General features: G+C 25.5%; 1 protein-coding gene across 1 annotated transcript in view; it reads left to right on the forward strand.

Moving 5' to 3' along the window:
- Positions 1-20,695, forward strand: part of LOC112596605 (nose resistant to fluoxetine protein 6-like) — a 79,691-nt gene that overhangs the window by 24,164 nt on the left and 34,832 nt on the right. The window lies entirely within an intron of this gene.

Below are 20,695 nucleotides of genomic sequence, written 5' to 3' on the forward strand. Positions count from 1 at the left end.
ATTCTTTAGAATCTATAGAATGAATTTATCGTGAGAAAATTTATTGAAAACAAATGATATTATTTTTTAGAATTAAATAAAATATTTTTATGCGGAAGTGAATCGATTATAAAAATATTATGTCTAAAGAAAAATATTTAAAAAAATTGGGTCCATAATTATTGTATAACTTAAACTTACCAAACTATTTATATGTTTTAAAACTATCTACTACACAGTGTGCTACTAACTTTATGGGGACAGTCAATAAAATAAGTTTGTAGACTTGCCCTACACTATATATAAACGATATAGGTACCATATAATATCGTCAACTGTGAGTCAAATTGTTAAAAACTAACGTTGGATTCATTTATTATAGATAGGCCTAAACCTCAAGTTAAAAACGGAAAAATTGGAAGCAGCAAATATGCACAACATTTACCAAAACAGCTGATTCTCAAAAACAATAAAACGTTTTATTCATATTAATATTCATGTATTAAGTATACCTAAATAATGTGAAGAATTACACCATTATAATTTATACATATATTATACAACAACAAATATTATTCCACCAATAATTTTAATATCCATCATGTTTGTTATGCAAATATTTTCGCGTGTCTGGCCATATAGTTTATAACACGTTAATATTTTTTTGAAATATGGTTTTGGAAAATAGCTTTAAGCTGCTTGTACTTATATATTATACTAGTAATCCATGCAATTATTATACATATGATCTTATAGCATTTCGCTTTTTAACTAAGCTCGTAACAATTCAATTCCATCAAATGTCCAAAGAGGCGCCTGCAATAATAATATTACTAATATGTAAGCAATTCTTAGAGTTAGGGAATATTTTATGGGAATTTCAGGCACGCAGTACGACTATCTATATACTATATACAACATTACCGATAGATGTGTAAGGCAAACAAATTATAAGAACGAAAAATATCAAAATATGTAACAAAAAAAAAGTAAAATATGCGGAAAAAATACAATAGTCTGTACACAAGTACAATTTTTTCTATAATTGATAAAATAATATGGTTATATATATTTTTTAAAATGGGGGTTTTTTTTATCGTTGGTATTTTCCAAAGAATATACATTTTTAATTTGGAGTATAAAAATATTGATAAATGTAATATTGTGCCTAGCTGTTTCCTAGAAGGTATTTTTCAATATTTCAAATAGTTAGTAAATATGTACTTATATACACTGACTCGGTTGTATGAGAACTTATCCTAACGGTCAACAGGCGAAAGAATGTCCATATTGTGATTCATGCTGTACATGATATATTATTATATATGTGCGCTTGCTCTCTGTTAAAACTTGATAATAAACTAATGTCCAACAGCCGAGTTTAGTATAGATTAATAATATATAGATATATTAAACGCTTGGTCGTTGCCACGCGTGTTGTGCAATCATGTTGTACCCATACGTCCATATCGCATATAGGACGACTGACGACGAAGTAATACATATATTTTTTTAATATTATTCATTAAAAATTGCATAGGCGTATGGTGCATATATTATAATCTGTAAGCACACAAGTCAAAATACCTATAAAAAATACGATTTAGGCGCGACTGACACGTATAACGCTTACGGCTTACCTACGTATAACCCAATTATACAGTTATTGTACGATAAACCTTTGTATTTTGTATTGCGGAGATTTATTAATTAATAATAAATTAATCACTTTAAACGGTCGTAATTTACTCAAAAACGTTTTCGCCGTACCTTATGTAGTTTAATAATACCGCAAGTGTTTAATAGAATTATCGATTGCCTACGTCATTTTTGAAAATATCTGCCTATTCAACAACGATATAATTAAAAACGTCACTGGCATTGAATGTAATACGTACATAGTATTTGTCCCAAGTAATAAGATATTGCAAGACAATAATGTAATTACATCACGTATAACGTATATTTAACAAATTTTTTTGATGCTTCATTTCCTGTGATAATATTACTATTATTAGTCAGTAGGTATAGTCGCTAATCACTGTATAGAAACAGCTTACATTATCTCACCTAGAGACTGGGGTATAAATTTAATTTTTCTATTTTATGAAACTTAATTGATCAACAATGTTTAAAATAGTATATATATATATAATAACCAACCGTACGTAATAATTTTTAATACAAATTTATTAAAGTTTAGATTACGATTATATAATTATATACGAGTAGATGCACTTTACATAGTTCTTAAATACTTAAGTTATGTTTTAAATTAATTATTTGATGTTGAACAAAGAAAAGAACAAACACCAAACACCATACATTTTCAATTAATAAATGCTATTTGTTTGTACACAAAGTTTCATCTCTGGATGGCTCCTTTGTGATTAGTATTTTTTATTTTTTTTTTTTTTTAATGTAGCTAATTCCTATTTTCTTATTATATACTCGTATTTTCTAATAAAAATTATTTTTATTAAACTATACAATATTTTTTTTAAACATTTTTTATTCATGTTACCATTTATAAAGTAATAAAAATCATAATATCTTTATTTTATTAATCAGTTATTTTATATAAAATATATACATATTATTATTTATTACTGTTCACTTCAAATTAATTTTTGGAGTTAAAATTACTCTTGCATATGTCACATTATCACCACGAGAATATAGTACTTATATATTATTTATATGTTAGATTCAATTTTTTTATGAACGGTGGGAAGGTGGACACTTTCATACAATATTATAGAGAGATATTGATAAATGTCATGTTACACTTATGAACACAACAATTAAAAACCGTGGAAAACATACATTAGAATAGTTATGATTTTCGTTGTAAAAATAAAAAAAAACTGATGAAATTAAAGAAATTTTCTGTAGTGTTTTACAAAGAAATTCGTAGGTATTGTCACAGTTAACCACATCAATAAGCCAAATTCATAAAGTAGGTATATGTAATTAGTATATTAAACTTAATAACAAGTCTAGATTTCATAATCTCAATAGTGAATAGTGTATTAGTGTATTGTGTATAGCTTAAATGTTTTTTCTTTATTATACAGTAGTTTTACAAAAATCCTAAACTTAAAAATCTTTAACTTTCTAATAATAATAATAATAAATAAAAATTATCTAAAAATTCTTTCAGGAATTAGTAAGTAAAGTGTTTTTTACTATAAAAATATATTGACTTCAATACTCTCAAGGAGGTATGATTAAAATATTTTCTTCGTGGGTATGGCATGCTTTCTACACGAACTCGTCCAGCCACGCACACGCGGTCATCTGAGTATAATAATAATAACACATAGGTACACTCTTATTAATTTAAAATATATATTATAGAACTACATGCATTATAATATTAGAAATACCTATGCAAGGTCATCCAGTTCCGATGCACTTTAATGATTAATCCATAGCCGCTGTCGCGGTCGTGTACATCAGTTATAATAATATTATGCAACAGCTCCGACTAAACAGTTGCATAATATTTTAAATATACTTATACACGTATTATACGTACAATTGCATACACTATATTTTATTTTATCGTTATTGTTGTTATTATTATTATATCTATAATTTCTCTATCACTTCTATCTTTCTCTCTTTCTATTTTTCTTTCTTTCGTATTCACAGAAATACTTATTTCGTTGTTTTTTTTTTTTTTAAAGGAGCTCATAAATTTCACAAATGAATTAGAATTTTAATTTTTTACGTCTTATATTTTTACCAAGCTATTCTCTATTCTAATTCTGAACACGAATAGGTAAAATAAAAACTCGAGAATGTGTATTAATATTCTTCATTAGTTTACTAATTAGCCATAAACGCAAATAGGTTTAGTACTTAACTTTAAAGCTAAGTTATTTCCATTCAAAAGAAACCTGAATTATATATATTTTAAATAACAATAGACTTGCTTATACGCAATAAAAATACGTTCTTCTAATTAAGAGATATTTTCTATTTATTAAAAGAAAACACAATATGTACAAGTACAATATGCTTTAATTGTTGATAGTTTGATAATAAGGTGTGTTAAAAATTTGATGATATAATACACAAGGACCTCAGATTATCTTTAGTTCTAAAATTACAAATAAACAATAGGATTAATATATTTAATTAATATATAGATTATAGATAACATAATTATCTAGACGATTTAATTGTCCAAATAAATTTTATTCTATTAGTATTGTCGAGTAGATAACTTTTTTAAACATTTTAGTCAAAATTAAATTTTAAACTAGTAGTTGATATTAATCTTGTTTAAGGTTTATTAAGACTATAGGTTCATGCCCCGTGGCAGTAATAGGTTTGAAAAATATGGGATCATAGAGTTTATAAATTATGATAATTTAAAAATAATTTTAATAAATAAAAATATGTTTATTGAATATAATATTTTAATATTCATATTTTTGTAAAACTTTTTTTAAAAAACATAGTCGTTGTGTATAAACATTTCATCAACTAAGAAACTATTTAAATTTGTATTTAAATATAGCAACGTCGAAATACTTGATAAAATTGTCTGCTCGTCAATTGAAAAAAAGTTTCCACGTGAAAAAATGCATTATCAGAGGAAAAAATGGGGGTAAGCACTGAACAGCTTGGTCAGTGACGCAAATGGGAAAAAAACTAGAGGGAAGTAGTTTATTTATCATGATCAAAACCCTGTATATTTGTAAAGTTAGATTATCTAGGGGAAGGAAGTATATCTTTGCCTCAAAAAAAAAATGTCAGGAGGTGCAAATGCTCCCCTTGCCTTCCCCACAATTACGCCACTAAACTTGGAAATCCTGTATACTTTATTAGATAGAGTCAAACTCGGTAGTCAAGGGAACAATGGAATATTTGATAACTTGAAACTTGTATAAGTAATTACTAATGTAATAAGGTATAATTATTCAGTTTTTTTTTTATCTCTTCACGATAGTTTATCAATAGACGATTCGAATTTAAATGGGTCGACTTTCGAATTAAAATAACGTGACATGTTGTAGGTACATTGTATATGCATATTATTTCATTTGTGTGTATGGCTATATTATATTTAGGTATATTATACCTAAACTCTATAGTTCTTTTTAACAGGTATGTAATTCGCGGGAAAATGAGCGTTTGATGAATCACTCGCAAATTACAACTATAATAATTTTATGACAGCTAGTACATAGGTCACTTACAACAATATATAATAATTAATAATTAATAATATACAATTTGCGCATAAATAATTTCTCATTCATTACAAATGAAAAGAATACACGACGTTAACTCGTCCTATGCGCGTATATTCTATAAATGAATTTAAACCGCTATTGATTACCTACATATATCTTGAAAGCTTTAATAAAGCAATAATTGGAAGTAGTATGATATTAAAATATTAGTTCATACCTTTAGGGTTAAACGTTTTGTACTTTAAAAAAAGTATGTTATTACCTACAAAATGTCTACTAAAATACCGTGTGGTATATTATGTTAAATATAGGTAGGTACCTCAGTTATAACTTTAATAGTATATCATATTAATTTATCACATATACTTATACAAAACTACGTGTTTAATGTCGAGCGATTAATCGTAACATTTTAAAAAACTAGGACGCGTGCGTTCAATTCACCTAGTATGTACGATATATAATTTAATTGACTTAAAGTGTAAAGTAACATTTTTAGCTTGTAGATCATAACTCTTGATTTGAAACATAATAAAATACGAGTTAGATATTCAACAATGTAACATGATATAATATATTAGGTTCCATTAGCAATATTGTTAATATTAACCATATTGGTCATCGACGATCGACGATGCGTGTCTCATTCGTGTAGTCCATATACGTCCGAACGTCAATGTGTCAAGATGTTCTACTCTTACTGAAAAACTGCCAAAATGAATGTGGCTATAGGTATAGTGGTATACCATAACGTCCACTGCAAGTTTGACCTTTCTATATGTAAGGACTTTTTGAGTTAACTTTTCAACACTGCTTAAAGTTGGACATACAGTTTTACAATGAACTTGCACTTGAAAATTTAAAATTTATACTTGCAAATGCATGCAAATAATTCGTTAACGTTAAATTATCTTTTATTCACGGATCTTTGAATGTATTTGCACAGTTGCAAGGAAAACTTCACGGACGTGACTGTATATGTGCACGTAGCACTCATCTTGCTCATCTCACGGCGCACAAGCATATCCGTTCGTCCGTATATCATTTAGTGATTAGATTTAATACTGTATCATTATTCATTATTATACATTTAAATTTATGATTATGGATAATTTCAATCGGAATTTACAGTTAAAAAGATGCATCACATTTTCTTAGTTTTATATTTCTATATAGTATTACAATTATGCGAATTAGCCCAAAAGTAATTGATAGGTTAGAATTTTAAGAGATACAAAATCATAATTTATTTATGTAAAAAAATTGGTAGGTATGCAACAAATAAATGAACGTATACATATACTACAAATAAATAAAAAATAGACCTGATTGGGCGAGTGTCAACCTCCTCAAAGACGCGCTCTCTCCAAATAATAGATAATGATGTACCTAGGTAAGTATATGTTTTATTTATAACTATGATATTAATAGATCGTACTCACGCTGAGCTGACAACAGCAGTGCCGTATAATATATCCATATCATCGTATCATCGTGATAACTATAATAACATATATAATAATCAATAACACATTGCACATGTCAAAGGAATGACACGAGGATTTCTCAAAGGCGACAATTTGCAAAATCATAGTAGGTAGGTACCTACGTATATAATAAACTGCATAACATTGTAATTTGTGTAAGTATATATATACCACGCGTATACCAAACTCGAGACGTATTTTTATGTATATATAATTACAAAATTTATAGCCCATCGGATTTTATAGTCCATACACATACACATACATACAGGTATTTAGGCTTTTATGAATTATCGCATTATCGGCTGTCATGATTTTTTCCCCGCAAAATTGCTTAAATCTTTTTCCGACGTTCCGAATGTTATAACATTATTACACTTACATGTGGATATATTGTGTTTATACAGGGTGATTTATTTATCAAAAAACTATGTTTTCTTCATCAATCTATAACAAGCATTTTTTACAACATACTTTTTTTAACAAACAATTCTAACTTTATCGTTATGATTTTATTATTTTAAATAGCAACAAACCTACACGTTGCTTACATTACATACTTAGAAACAAAACATTTTGATTTATAACAATCGAATAATCGAATATCGAAAATTATTGAAGTAGGTATTATAAAATTACTGTTTGTCGATAAAAGAACCACACTGTATATTTTGAAAAAGGTAATAGGTTATATTATATTGCAGCAATGGCCTAATTACTTTCTCGCGCACCGTGACTTGCGTCAATTTTATTCAACCCACACGTCATAATATAATAGGTACGTTACTAGGAACCTTTACAGATTGCGTATAATGATGTTAAAATAATAATATGCAAAACCGTAATCGTCTTCAATTTCTTAGCGACCGACAAAAAAATAAAAGCAAAACAATAATAACGTTCTTATCCGACCCACGCAGAGTATAATCTACAAACGTTGTGTAATTGTTTTGTTTCGGTTTTACTTTTCCACGCTCTTAATTGCAAACTGTGCCGATCTGAGTTTATAGCCGTCTACTGTTTGTGTCCAATTATAGGCCTTGGAGTAGAATAATATTATAATGTTAAATTATTAGGTCAAATATTTTTCGTTCACGTAATTTTACCGATATCTTAACGACTAAATCTGTAAATTAAATAACTATCTATTAACAGAAAATCTTCTTAAAATGTGTATAAATTGTATAATTTAACATTCATGTAAATAACTAAAAATTCTATGATAAACTTATTCCAAGAATGTTACGTACGTCGTATAATATAGAATTTATTTTACAATTTTACTATTAGAAGGTTGAATTACAAATAACACAAAAATACCTAATCAAAATATTTTAGAGACTGTATTATGTATTTAAAATGCTAATATAAACATTTAGTAAAACTCTAAATCTAAGTACCTATCGGCTGTTATTAATTTTTGAATTAAAATCAAACAAAAATATCGTCAAACATTGGTTTCCGTTTATCCCCAATTTTATAAAAAATGTATACATATTACTCCTCTATGCTACCAGTTAAATTAAATTTCCCAACAAAAAAAAATATTGAAGTTGAAAATCTAAACAATTTTATTGTTCTAAAATGTGTGATGACAAACACTAAAAAAAATACATATCATTGAAAAATTAATACATTCATCATTCCTTTCGTAATTTAAAAAGTATTATTTTAATCAGACAAAAATATTTGATGTTGGTTTTTGTCAGGTAATTATTTAATGATTTTTATTTTTATATTATCAATATATCATATTGGTATCGACTAATCGTTATTATAACGATCTACTATTTGTCTTTATCTATTTCTAATTTCAAAATGTTATCAGATAAGTATAATATTATGGAAAAATGATTTTGCTAATATTGGTTATTTTTAGTGCTTTTTCATGTATATTTTAGCATTTTAAATAGCTTTATTGAAAAAGCTTATACTCTCAAGCACTGAAATTATTATAATACTATACATGAACGATGAACACCCACGATTACGTCTTTTTCACCTAGGCACATAAGCGACAACCTCGATTTAATTATGTCGCATTTCATTGATACCCATGCTGTTTTAATTATTTTTTTCTTATTTATCCATTATCGTTTAGCAAAATAAAATTATTTGAAATGAAAGATTACAACGAGACAATGCGATGACGTAGTCATCTTGATACAAAAATATTTGCGGATTGAATTCTGGTAACGATTATGTTATAATTATTACCATCGTTATGAATATAATAATATAATATAGGCTGGATTTCCTTGAACGACTTTCATTTTCTACCACTGTTGCCCCGCACCGACAGGAGGTTTTGCGGGGCCCGGGGCAGATTTTTTTTCATGAACCTTAGACATTTTTTTCATAAAGTAAAAATAAAATTTCCTGACAAATCCTAATATTTATTTGTATGCCATTTTTTTTTATTCCTATTTTTTTTTTTCATGTACACAATTAAACAAATGTACACTCTTCAATATGTATTTATTTTTTAAAACATTAAACCACAAATATTATTTTGCTTATATACTCTATTAAATATATTTTTATATTAAAATAAAATATGTAAAAATGAAATATTTAGGTAGGTACACTAAATACAAGTTTTAAACAAAAATTTATAAAAAGGATTCAAGATTTAAACATCAAAATTGTTTTTTCCTAGCCTTGGCTGCAGCAAAAATGTCAAACAGCTCATTAAAATCTAACGAGTCAGTAACTTCTTGTTCAATCGCTAAAGTAGCCAAGCTTGTAAGTTACCATTGTGATAAAGTACTCCTTAAGTAGTTTTTAATTATTTTCAATTTGAAAAAATTCTTTTCCACACTAGTAGATGTTATTGGAATTGAGAGTATTATTCGGAGTGCAATCGAAAATTTGGAAAAGAACCACAACATTTTTTTAGTACTGAAAGAGCCTAAAAAACAATCATTTCTTCAGAAATCATAGTACAAAAAATAAGTTATTCTTCTTATAGTTGAAACCCATCTATATCTTTTAATTCACTATCAGTTAAAACGTTTTGTAAATCATAACAACATTTTCTTAAAATTTTTTTTTTTATGTATTGTATTTTGTTAATCCGATATAAAAACCAAAGTTATTATTAAACGATTCAAGCTGTGAAAATCTCATATTCATGGACACGATAGATTGATCAACATTCAACAATACCTAGTTATAAAAAATAATCTAGATAAAAAATCGTTTCTTCATTTTTAAATGTTTCGTCTTGAATTTCATATGAAAATGTATTTATTTTTTGGTTCGTATACGGTTTTTTTTTTTTTTAATCAGTAGAAACACCTATATAGTCTCTGCTAAATGTTTTACGTTTCTTATTGTAGATTTAAAACCATTTTTACTCCTCACTCGTTTATTATATTCCAATTATTATCTGATAATGTTCGTCGATAATTATCATAAATTCAAAAAACAATAGCATTTATATTTTTTAACGACATTGTAATTAAGTATTCATCAAATTATTCGTAATATATTAGATAATATAATTGGATATTTATTAGGAAAATAACAAATTTTCATTAAATAATTTTACTTATTTGAGGTTTTTTTTTACGTAACTATTATTGCATTTTTATCGAAGGTGTAAAATACATTCATAAATATTTATATAATAATTAGAAAAATAACATTGCATTCATTTATTTACCTTTCTAAATACGATTGTGTTATTATACATCGAGTCAAAAGAAATAAATGATATTGGGCTATTTTTTTACGACTGCGCATAAATACTTGTATAATATTAGCACACTGAACGTAAAATATTTAAAAGGTAAGAAATTACTTGAATAAGTAAAATTAATTTAAACAACACTGTAGACTACAGTCTATTTTTGGAAATTTGTATGTTTTATCTTGGAACGGTTTTACATTTTTACCAAAAGTATAAATGTTCAAAATACCAAGTCCAATCAGGAAATGTATATTCTTGTCTAATTCAATCAATTAATATAGACTTAAAAATGAGTTATTTAATCTTTCCTACGGCTGTTTAATAAGAAATTTCGTTGCTGAATTTTTGAATCGTTCAGTAAAATTGGTAACTTAATCTTAGAATTTATCTTCATGAAAAAACTCAATAATTATTATTAGAATTATCTTTGCGCTTAACTTATCTAATTAAAATATTAAACACAATATTCAAATATCTTTAAAATAAAAGTGTTTGTTTCATTTATTTATTTTAATTGTGAATATTGATTATTACAAAAATTTCTAACCTTGGCTTAAAATAATGTACGTTACAACTTGAAAATATTAATATAATATCTAATACTAAGATTGATATTTCGTTGATGGGCAAATTAATAACAATTCTGTATAAGTTGCTTAATCGGTCATTATGTAAACATAATATATTACGTGTTTAATAAAATATGATATTAAATATTTTTATGTACATGAATAATAAATAATAATTTACGCCACACTGACATATTTATGTTATTCATACTCATACAAACACATCATTGTGTGAAAATATAATTTTGTTTGAACCAGTTTAAAATAAATAATGACATTGAAATTCGAAAGCACTACTACCGTTATGTTTATGAATACATAATGACGACGATCATTTAACATTGTTTGAAATTAACAAGTTATGATTTTAAGTATTTTAAATTATTAATTTTTATAAAATAGGTACAGTAGTGTATTCAATATATTAGTAAACATTTTTTGAAATTAAGTGAGCACAACTACCGCTAGAGCCTTGAGAAAATAGTCGAGTTATATGCCTCCCCCCCCCAATTCTTCAACTTTTCTTACGTATTAAACCGGATCTATACAATAAAACACCTATTCGTCTCTTTCATCAAAATGTTGTATACTTATTTACGTGATACTATGTATATTACACTTATTGTACCAAACTATTTAATTGGTATCTATTATTATTATACAGTGCAAATATGAAATAATATAAAACAAACAATTGTTAAAAATGTACACCCAAATGAAAAATGTCTATTGTTCTGATTGAGGTATTTTTATGTAATACTTAATCACCATAACTTGTAAGTACCACGAAGTAAATTTTAAAAATTTTGCATATTTTTAGTGTTATATTATTTTTAGTAATATCTAACGCTATTGGTTATATTTTATATGCCTTTTATAAAATAAAATAGTTATGATTATATGTAATTTTAGACTTGTATTTTATATTTAGACCAAACAACCCAAGTAACCGTGATAAATATGTGTAGCTTACATTCAACGAAATGTAAAATTGGGAAAATCCACCGATATTATTTAATTTGAAACCGGTAATGTCATTTATGATCAGATATAGAACTGTAATACCTAATCATAATATTAACTTTACTATTCAACTGGTCATAATATTTTCGTGTGGGTAAAGAAAAAAATGTTTAAAAGCTATTGAACAACGCCAGTAATAACTAATAAATAATAAAATATGATTTTATGTCATTTAAAGACATTCGAAAAAATTGTAAGCACAATTGCACAAATGACAGTTTATGTATTCATATATATATATTTTGTAGTTCACCGGGCGACGGGTTCAAGGTTGGTCGGGCGTGTGAAAACAAACTATCGTCGGTTTAGAGATAACTCCGCTGGCATGCAATTCATAGTAAAAATATATAGATAATATCGGTCGGTACTTGGTACAAACACTACAAACGTATGGTGCACAATAAAAATTACGTATAAATCGAGTAAACGTTATGCGTGAAATTCACCGATAAATTAATCTATAACATCCTTTTAAACTTTAAGAATTAAAAGGATCTTAAGGATTTTAAATCTTTCAATTTTTAATGTGGGTATTCTTTGTTTAAACACTAAATGCTTCTGTAGACAGAGTTGGGCAAAATTTTATCTAGATAATTATTTGAATAAATATGTATTCGAATAAAAATGTATTCGAATAATTTTCACACATTATTATTCAAATAAAAAATTATTCGGATAATTTCTAAACGTTATTATTCGAATAAATAATTATTCGGATAATTTCAAACTGTTATTATTCAAATAAAAATTATACTAGGTAGTACAAAATATGTATCATATAATGGTAATAAGATTATAATTTATAAGTCTTCTAGTTAATAATAGCATTAATTATACTGTGATATATTAAACTAAATTAATTTTTTTAATAATTTTATTTATTGAAATTTAAAATTTGCTATATTTATTTATTTTCATTTTTGCCAAAATATTTATTTACATTTTTGTTATTACTATTTACTACTATTTATAATTGTTGTAATTATTACGAAATAATATTCATATTTTAATATTACTAAATTATCATAAAAAAAAATATGTCAAATTCTTTACTTTCTTCTATAGATTTATATCTGTTTTATATATAATATTTTATAATATTTTCATCATCATGTAATTTAAAATACCTACAATGCCAACTATTAGCCTGTTTTTAATTACCAACCCTATGGTTACACAAACAAAATTAACGAAAATTATTCGAATAATAACGTTTTGAAATTATCCGAATAATTTTTTATTCGAATAATAACATTCTAAAATTATTCGAATAATAATTTATTCGAATAAAATATTATCTAAATAAAATTTCATTCGAATAACGCCCTACTCTGTCTGTAGAATAGTAATTATTCATGACTTACACAGTTACATGTTTTATAATTGTTTAAGATTTAAATGAAACTCAAATTACCGAATAATATTTTGGAAATAAAGATATTATTTCCTTTTCAAAAACACGGCATAATACACATTGTATACATTTTTAAAAACATGATTTTTAAACTTGACATTTAGAAAAAATCATCCTTAACGGATAGTACAACATTTTATTACTCATTAGTAATTTTATTCTTTCGACTTTATAGTGTTTTAGATCAAAAATCACTCTAAAAAGTTCTCATAAACGGCATCTACGTCAACACGTGTCTTAACGAATAGTCTATATAATTTTATAATTACGCAATTATCAACACGACGACAAAGAACATGAGAATACTGAACCACTATTATTGCCTATAATAAGCCCAGGGCCTGAGTGGCCCGCCGGGCAACTAGTACTATGCCCTGTGGTCTGGCTTGCTTATTCAAGAAGTGGCTTGATCCTGATGTGATGAAAATAATTATGAATATTTTGTTATTTTTAGTTGATTGTAGAAATAACGACAACAAATTTATGGAGTGAACCACGAATTAAAATTATTTTAGTTCGTGGTCTGAACACTCTTGAACTTCAAATAGTAAATATGCGATAACTCGATGTCTTAAGTAATTACGTCGTCTAGACAATATGATAACGATAAGCCAGTAACCCACACATCTATGAATAGCTATTTAGACGAGGTATAATATTATATTGTGATTGACATAATACTTAAACAAAACAACAAAATATACGACTATGATTGTGAATAACATCATAGGTTTGCATTTTTATTTAATAATATCAAATATCACAGATTATGTTTTTATAATTTCTGATAATACGAAATAAATCCAAATAAAAAAATACTCACAAAGATTTTAGTCAATGTACAATTTTTAATTTGTTTTTTATTTTTAATATAATATGACAAAATTTTTAAAATTAAACTTTCCTTAAACGGCTAAAACAAGAAGCTAAAGTCTTTTACAAAATATTTATAAATTTCTATAGTGATAAATTTGTGTAAATATAAAATAATACCTGTGTGCAATTTTGAGATAACTTAGAGGGAGTTTTTTTGGTCCAAATACTTGATATAATGATTAAATATTTTTATGATTGATACTGTTTTACAACAGAAACAAAGAATAATGTAAAATGAGTTAATGTGTATGCTAATAAGCTGATTTAGGCTAATTAAATTGTCTTATATTTCTCCAAATCAAAAATGGTTACATACCAATCAAACGAGAAATGGTAAGAAATTAAATTTGAAAAAAAAAATAGCTTTACTTGAAAGAGTGAATTGAACTATTACATAACTTAAAAATAATAACATAACCTTTGTAAGTTAGTTTTTTACGATATTAATATTTTTAAAGAGCTATGAGTGTAAAATATTGCCATTTAAAAATAAAAATTCGTTTAAATATTAAAATATACATAATCAACAAAGAACACACTAGATAATTTTATTACCTTTAAATTAAATAATAAATTAATTTGATATAAAACTGGAACTAATAACATAAAATTGGTTACATTAAAAGAAAATTTACCACGTTGTTAGGTTTTAAAGTGGAGACAACACGTTTTACGAGCATAACATCATTTTAAAATGGAAACAACATTGATATGTTAGTGTATTTTTTTAACCATTATTAATAATAATATTATATCGACCGTCGCAGTTGGACTTTCATTATGCTACGCACATTTGACCTTATCGCTGTATATTCCCTAAGTGCTTATGAAATGGACTCAATCGTATTTTTAATTGCGCAAATCGGTTAAAAACGTATCTGGTTTTTTCAAAAATTTTAATTCTGGTTTTCGATAAATTTATATCTCTCGAAAAATGTATCGTTTTTTAAGAGTGTTATTTTGGCATTGGTGATGAGTATGTCTACAATATAGATATCAACAATCTGTATATTTGCCTTCGCCGTTGAGCCACAGTTGTTCTCTGTAGAATTATAGAATATTTTTGGATCCTTTATAGTCAATAAAAATAAAACATCTGGCAATAAATAATAACCAAGAAGTATAGAAGGTAATATTGCACAAAAAATCGGCTCCTTTATAAATAACAAAATTATATCAGTCGGTAGGGTATCTCTAGAGAGGAGGAGAGATATAATCAGGATAACACCTATCACCATCATGCGGTACGTCATTACTTATTATGTAGTATGAAATGGGTTCAAAATTCGTTCGATGTTTCTCATAAGTTTATAACGATGTCCATCTTTGTGGTCTGGTTTATATAACCATACAAACATTGCATCACAAACTCACGACATCAAGGACACTGCAACAACGCTGTGTAGCACATTTATCACAGTTATTATAATGTTATATCCTTATTTCTGACCGTTAAACTCAAATATAATAACGTCGTGAATCGTCATAGCTGTTATCTGTTGTACTATATAGACAATATAGTTGTATATTAATGTAAATTTTGACGAAAATAAAATAAACGTAGTTACTTATAGTTATGTTGACATGTTATCAAAAACCTACGTATTTCTGATCGTTGTTGCACAACTGCTGTTATACTAGTTATATTATCGATTGCCGCAAACGTTTCACACTTAAAAAGAGAGTTTAAATGCCCATGAAATGGGTAATCCATGGGCCGTGATCATCTCTTGGCCAATGCCAGCCTGTTCGAATAGTTCGAATAGGTTTTTTTTCTCGAGATGATTATGAGTCAATCAATATTGCACCAAAATTAAAAAAAAAACATTTTCTTTAATAGTTTAATGATCTATTGGTCAGATTTCAAGATATATTATATTATCTATAATTTATATTTTAAAATATTCCTGCTATTAATTTGTGAAAAATAATGTAAATACGCTTTTTACACAAATAGTGACTCAGACCATGATTTGAATTAATTAATTCATACGAGTATACGATGTTAATTTGTTTATGTATACTTGATAGTTGATAACAAATGTCTGTATATTAAAAATAGAATTCGAATTCATTTATTTGGTACATATTAAAAATTCGTCTCAAATCATATACATATATAGTGCGTCCAGAAGGATTGAATGAAGAGAAAAAAATGATCAAAAAGGAATATTAAATTATATAAAGTGTTTTTGTGAGTTTTTTCTGTTAAATTTTTTAAAACATTTAAACACACTAAGTTTAGTTTTTAAAATTAATTTTCTATACGCAAATAAAAAATATATACGAGTAAAAAAATAAATATAAGTATTATTTTTGGAAAATTAAAAATAAATTATATGTGCTAAATACTTTTAAAACCTAATTCTGAAATAAAAAAAATAACACCAACATAGCTAGGTCACAAAAAATATTTGGATAACAATAACATTACCAATCATTTTTAAGTCATACGAAATTAAATTAATTAAAGGTGAATTGTAAAAACTATATAACAATTATTTTTGTACTTATGATATATATATAAATACAGGGCCGGACTGGGTCAAAAATTTTTACCGCAAAAATAAAAAAAATCGGCCTACTTAGGAAAACCTATAAAAACAATTAAAAAAAAAAACATATATTTTCATATAAAATGATAGTATATTATTTTGAGAATTTAAACACTTAAAATCATTATTAAAAATTTAAAAAATTAAAAATTGATTAGTACAAAAAAATGTTATAATTTTTATTTAAAGTACATATGTTTAGACTCCAGAATACTCATTAATACATATTAAGGAATTTGTTAAAGTTTGAGCTCTTTTGCGAAATTGTGTCGATTAAAAATTGTGTGACCTAAAAAAAAGTCCCTACGAGTACAAGCGGCCCAAATCAAACAAGAGCAGCTCACCGGGAAACTCCCGGTATTTCGCCTGTCCAGTCCGGCCCTGTATAAATATTATAGGATTTTAAAGTTTAATTATAATTAAAATGTATTCTAAATAAGTACTTTTAATTATAATATTTTTAACATTATTAATTTTAAAAAAGTTTAATAATGTTAAAAATATTATATTATCATCAATAATAATAATAATAATGTTATACTTTTTTCCTCAAATATATTCTATTTTTTATTTTTATTAATATACTTTTTTTTTAGCGATGTGATTTTGATTTTTAATTATAATTGTTAATTTTAAAACATAAGTTATATAAAAATTCAAACTTAATAAATTGTAGCAGGTCGTCAGTGGAGTACTTAAGTCTTAAACCTAAAATAATACAGTCGCGGTAGTACGAGGACGAACGTACAGTGACACTCTTATATTATGATTTATGACGTATACAATATCAATTTATATTAAATTTCACAGATAATATATAATGTAGAACGGGGCAAATCAATAAAAAAAAAAAATATATTAAACTAAAATAAATTAATGATATCATTAAAGTTTAAATTTGAACAATACCTGGTCTGATGTAAATATAAAATAGACCAAGTCTTTGTATATACATAGACATAATATCATTTTATGCGACGAGTTTAGATATCAGTTTTAATAATTTTGGTGTTATTATTTATTTCATTTAACTACGAATAAGTTATCTCGACCAAAAAGTTTCTAATTTATTCAATAACCAATTAATAATAATTATTAGTTAATCAAGGCCTTCATTAAAATAATTAAGGAAAATTACGCAATAAAATTACGTAAAAATTTAAAAGATATTCACTAACACGATGTATCAAAAAATGCTCTGTATGAAAATTGATTAATATTCTCAAATAAAATCTGTTATTCAAACTAAAATTTATTTTTAATACTAAATTGAAATTTAAAATTATTTATTAATTAGAACGACTAGGTTTCACCGTAAAACGTATTGTACGTAAACATATCACATGAGGATTTTTCTATTCACATTGTTAAAGATTGTACTCGTCGTAGACACGATGGAAAACAACGTAAATCGGAAAACGCGCCGACTTAAAATCTATTTTAAACTTAACTAAAATATTACTGCTGTCTGCTGGCATTTCGTTGATAAAATTAAAAATAATTTCTTGTTCATAATATCCATGTACACTTACTTTAAATTTTAAAATAATTATAAAAAAAAAACGTAGGTAACTATCATTATTATTTATTATAGAAATATATACACGTATTGTATGAGTAATTCATCGTTTATTGATGCGTATCTAATACTCTAATTGTTTATGGGAAAATAATATTTTATACACATGAATTGTATCCTAAAAGGTTTTAATTTTAAATATTTTAGTGTAATGTATGTGATAGTATCTATTTATCATAAAAAAAAAATTTATGGTTTTTTGCAACATTCCATCGTTTTGCCTAGAATGCAAAGCTATTTAATAATAGCCAACTATTATATAAATTATAAATAATAATTTATAATCATAGGATTCATTAAAACTGATAATTTCTCCAAAAACACTTGGATTTGAAAATTATTATAATTTAAACTTTAAACAACATCTTAATATCATAATAATTGATAATCGTTTTTTCTTCAATATAAATCAAAATAAGTACTAATTACATAAATAATTCTTTTATGAAAAAATATAATTATATTATTTCAATTAAAATAATTCAGCAAAGAAGGTGATTTAAGATTAGTATAAAAGGAGGTATTTATAATTTTCAAGAAATTTTAATTACATTTAAAACAACAATTTTTTAGTTAAAATACCTCAATTTGCGATGATATAATTGATAATATAATTAATACCTGCAATTTCCGGATGCGTATATTTGTTGTAAAGAACGCGTACGAGGCTTGCAGAATATTGATTGCGCCTTTTCTCTATAGATTTTCTAAACATAAGTGGGTTTTCAGTACACGGATTTTTCATGAATCGAATGGGACAGAATACGGATACAGTCGGTAAAAATACATCTAATAAATGGTCTTAATAATTTAATTAGAATTAATGATTTGTGGTTTTGTGTTACGTCCTTTTCACTGTGGCACGGCTTCACCTTTAATAATTAAACAGTAAACTCATCTGATGTTATTGACACACCAAGTGAAATCATAGATGTATAGCATATACTGCCCTTGAACTTATTTTTTGGTTAATCGCAAGTCCACAACAGTTAAATATTTAATTATGGCCTATGGGCCTCGGTAAATTGTATCTCCATGAACTTATATTTCCACAATTATGTACATTCAAGTTAAAAACAATGTTTATAAGAATTTTCCAGCAAACAAGTGTTATCTAAATGAATATAGCATTACAGCTGTATAATAGAATTTTATATTGGTTTATTTAACAGGAATACAATTATTTTGATTTTAAACTTTAATAATTTTATTATTATTGTTAACTAATTAAAAATAAAAACTGGGATTTTTATCGTGTATTGCGTTTTGCACTGCACTTCCCGTTGTGTTATCTTTAAACAAATAGATACATAACACTTATGACTATATCGCTATTTACTTCGTACATCTTATTTCTGAGAAGTGTTTTAAATTTAATGATCACGAGTTTTCAAAATTTACTATGCTTGCAAATAATAAGCCAAGTACGTTGACACTAGACACCTGATATTTTTAATAACCTTTTGAATATTGAAAATTAAATATTATTGCGTGAAGTTCTTTCGAGAAAGCAGTCAATATCCCTATGGCTTATATATTATACATTGCTTAAGGTTATTGTAAAAAAACATATTTACAGATTTTATAATAAATATTTGAAAAAAAAATAATAATATTATTGAGCAAATAAGTTGGTAACGCTGCAATTCATTAATGCAAGGATTATAATTTGATATCAGTCACCCGTTTATATTTTACATTCGTCAAAAAAACGTTTTTTCGAAAACAGTACAAATTTGTAAAAAAAAAAAACAAGGTAAGAATTTAAATTAATTTTATAATTTATAAATTAACTGTTTTAAACTTGATTTATTATATTCATTTTTATAACTATTGTCTATTAACGTGATTTCCTAATATACGTATGATAAAGAAAAATCAATTCAAACAAAGTAAAAATTTGTATTTTAAGAAAATAGTTTTATATTTTATTATAAGATTATTTCTTATGTTATTTATATTTATTTTATAAAGATTATTAACACAGCAGTTATTTCTTACATTTTTTTTTTAATTTCATTATTCGCAAATTAATTTGAAAGTCTTTTATCATAGGACGATGGGTAACCAGTATATTATCTTAAATTGTAGTAAATACCTACTAAATTCGTTTAATATAAAAATACATATTATTGATATGTGTGTTTATTATTAACATTTTAGTAAAATCACTATAAAAATAAAATATAAATAAGCTTTACTGTAATAGTTTATTGATTACAATTATAGTAGTCGTTGTAGGATTATTATAAATAATAATCATCATTCAACGATATTTTTAATTTAAGGTAGTTATTATATCTATATTT

This window comes from Melanaphis sacchari, unplaced genomic scaffold (assembly GCF_002803265.2).
Source record: "Melanaphis sacchari strain LSU unplaced genomic scaffold, SCAv2.0 Contig32_pilon_pilon, whole genome shotgun sequence".
Lineage (NCBI taxonomy): Eukaryota > Metazoa > Arthropoda > Insecta > Hemiptera > Aphididae > Melanaphis > Melanaphis sacchari.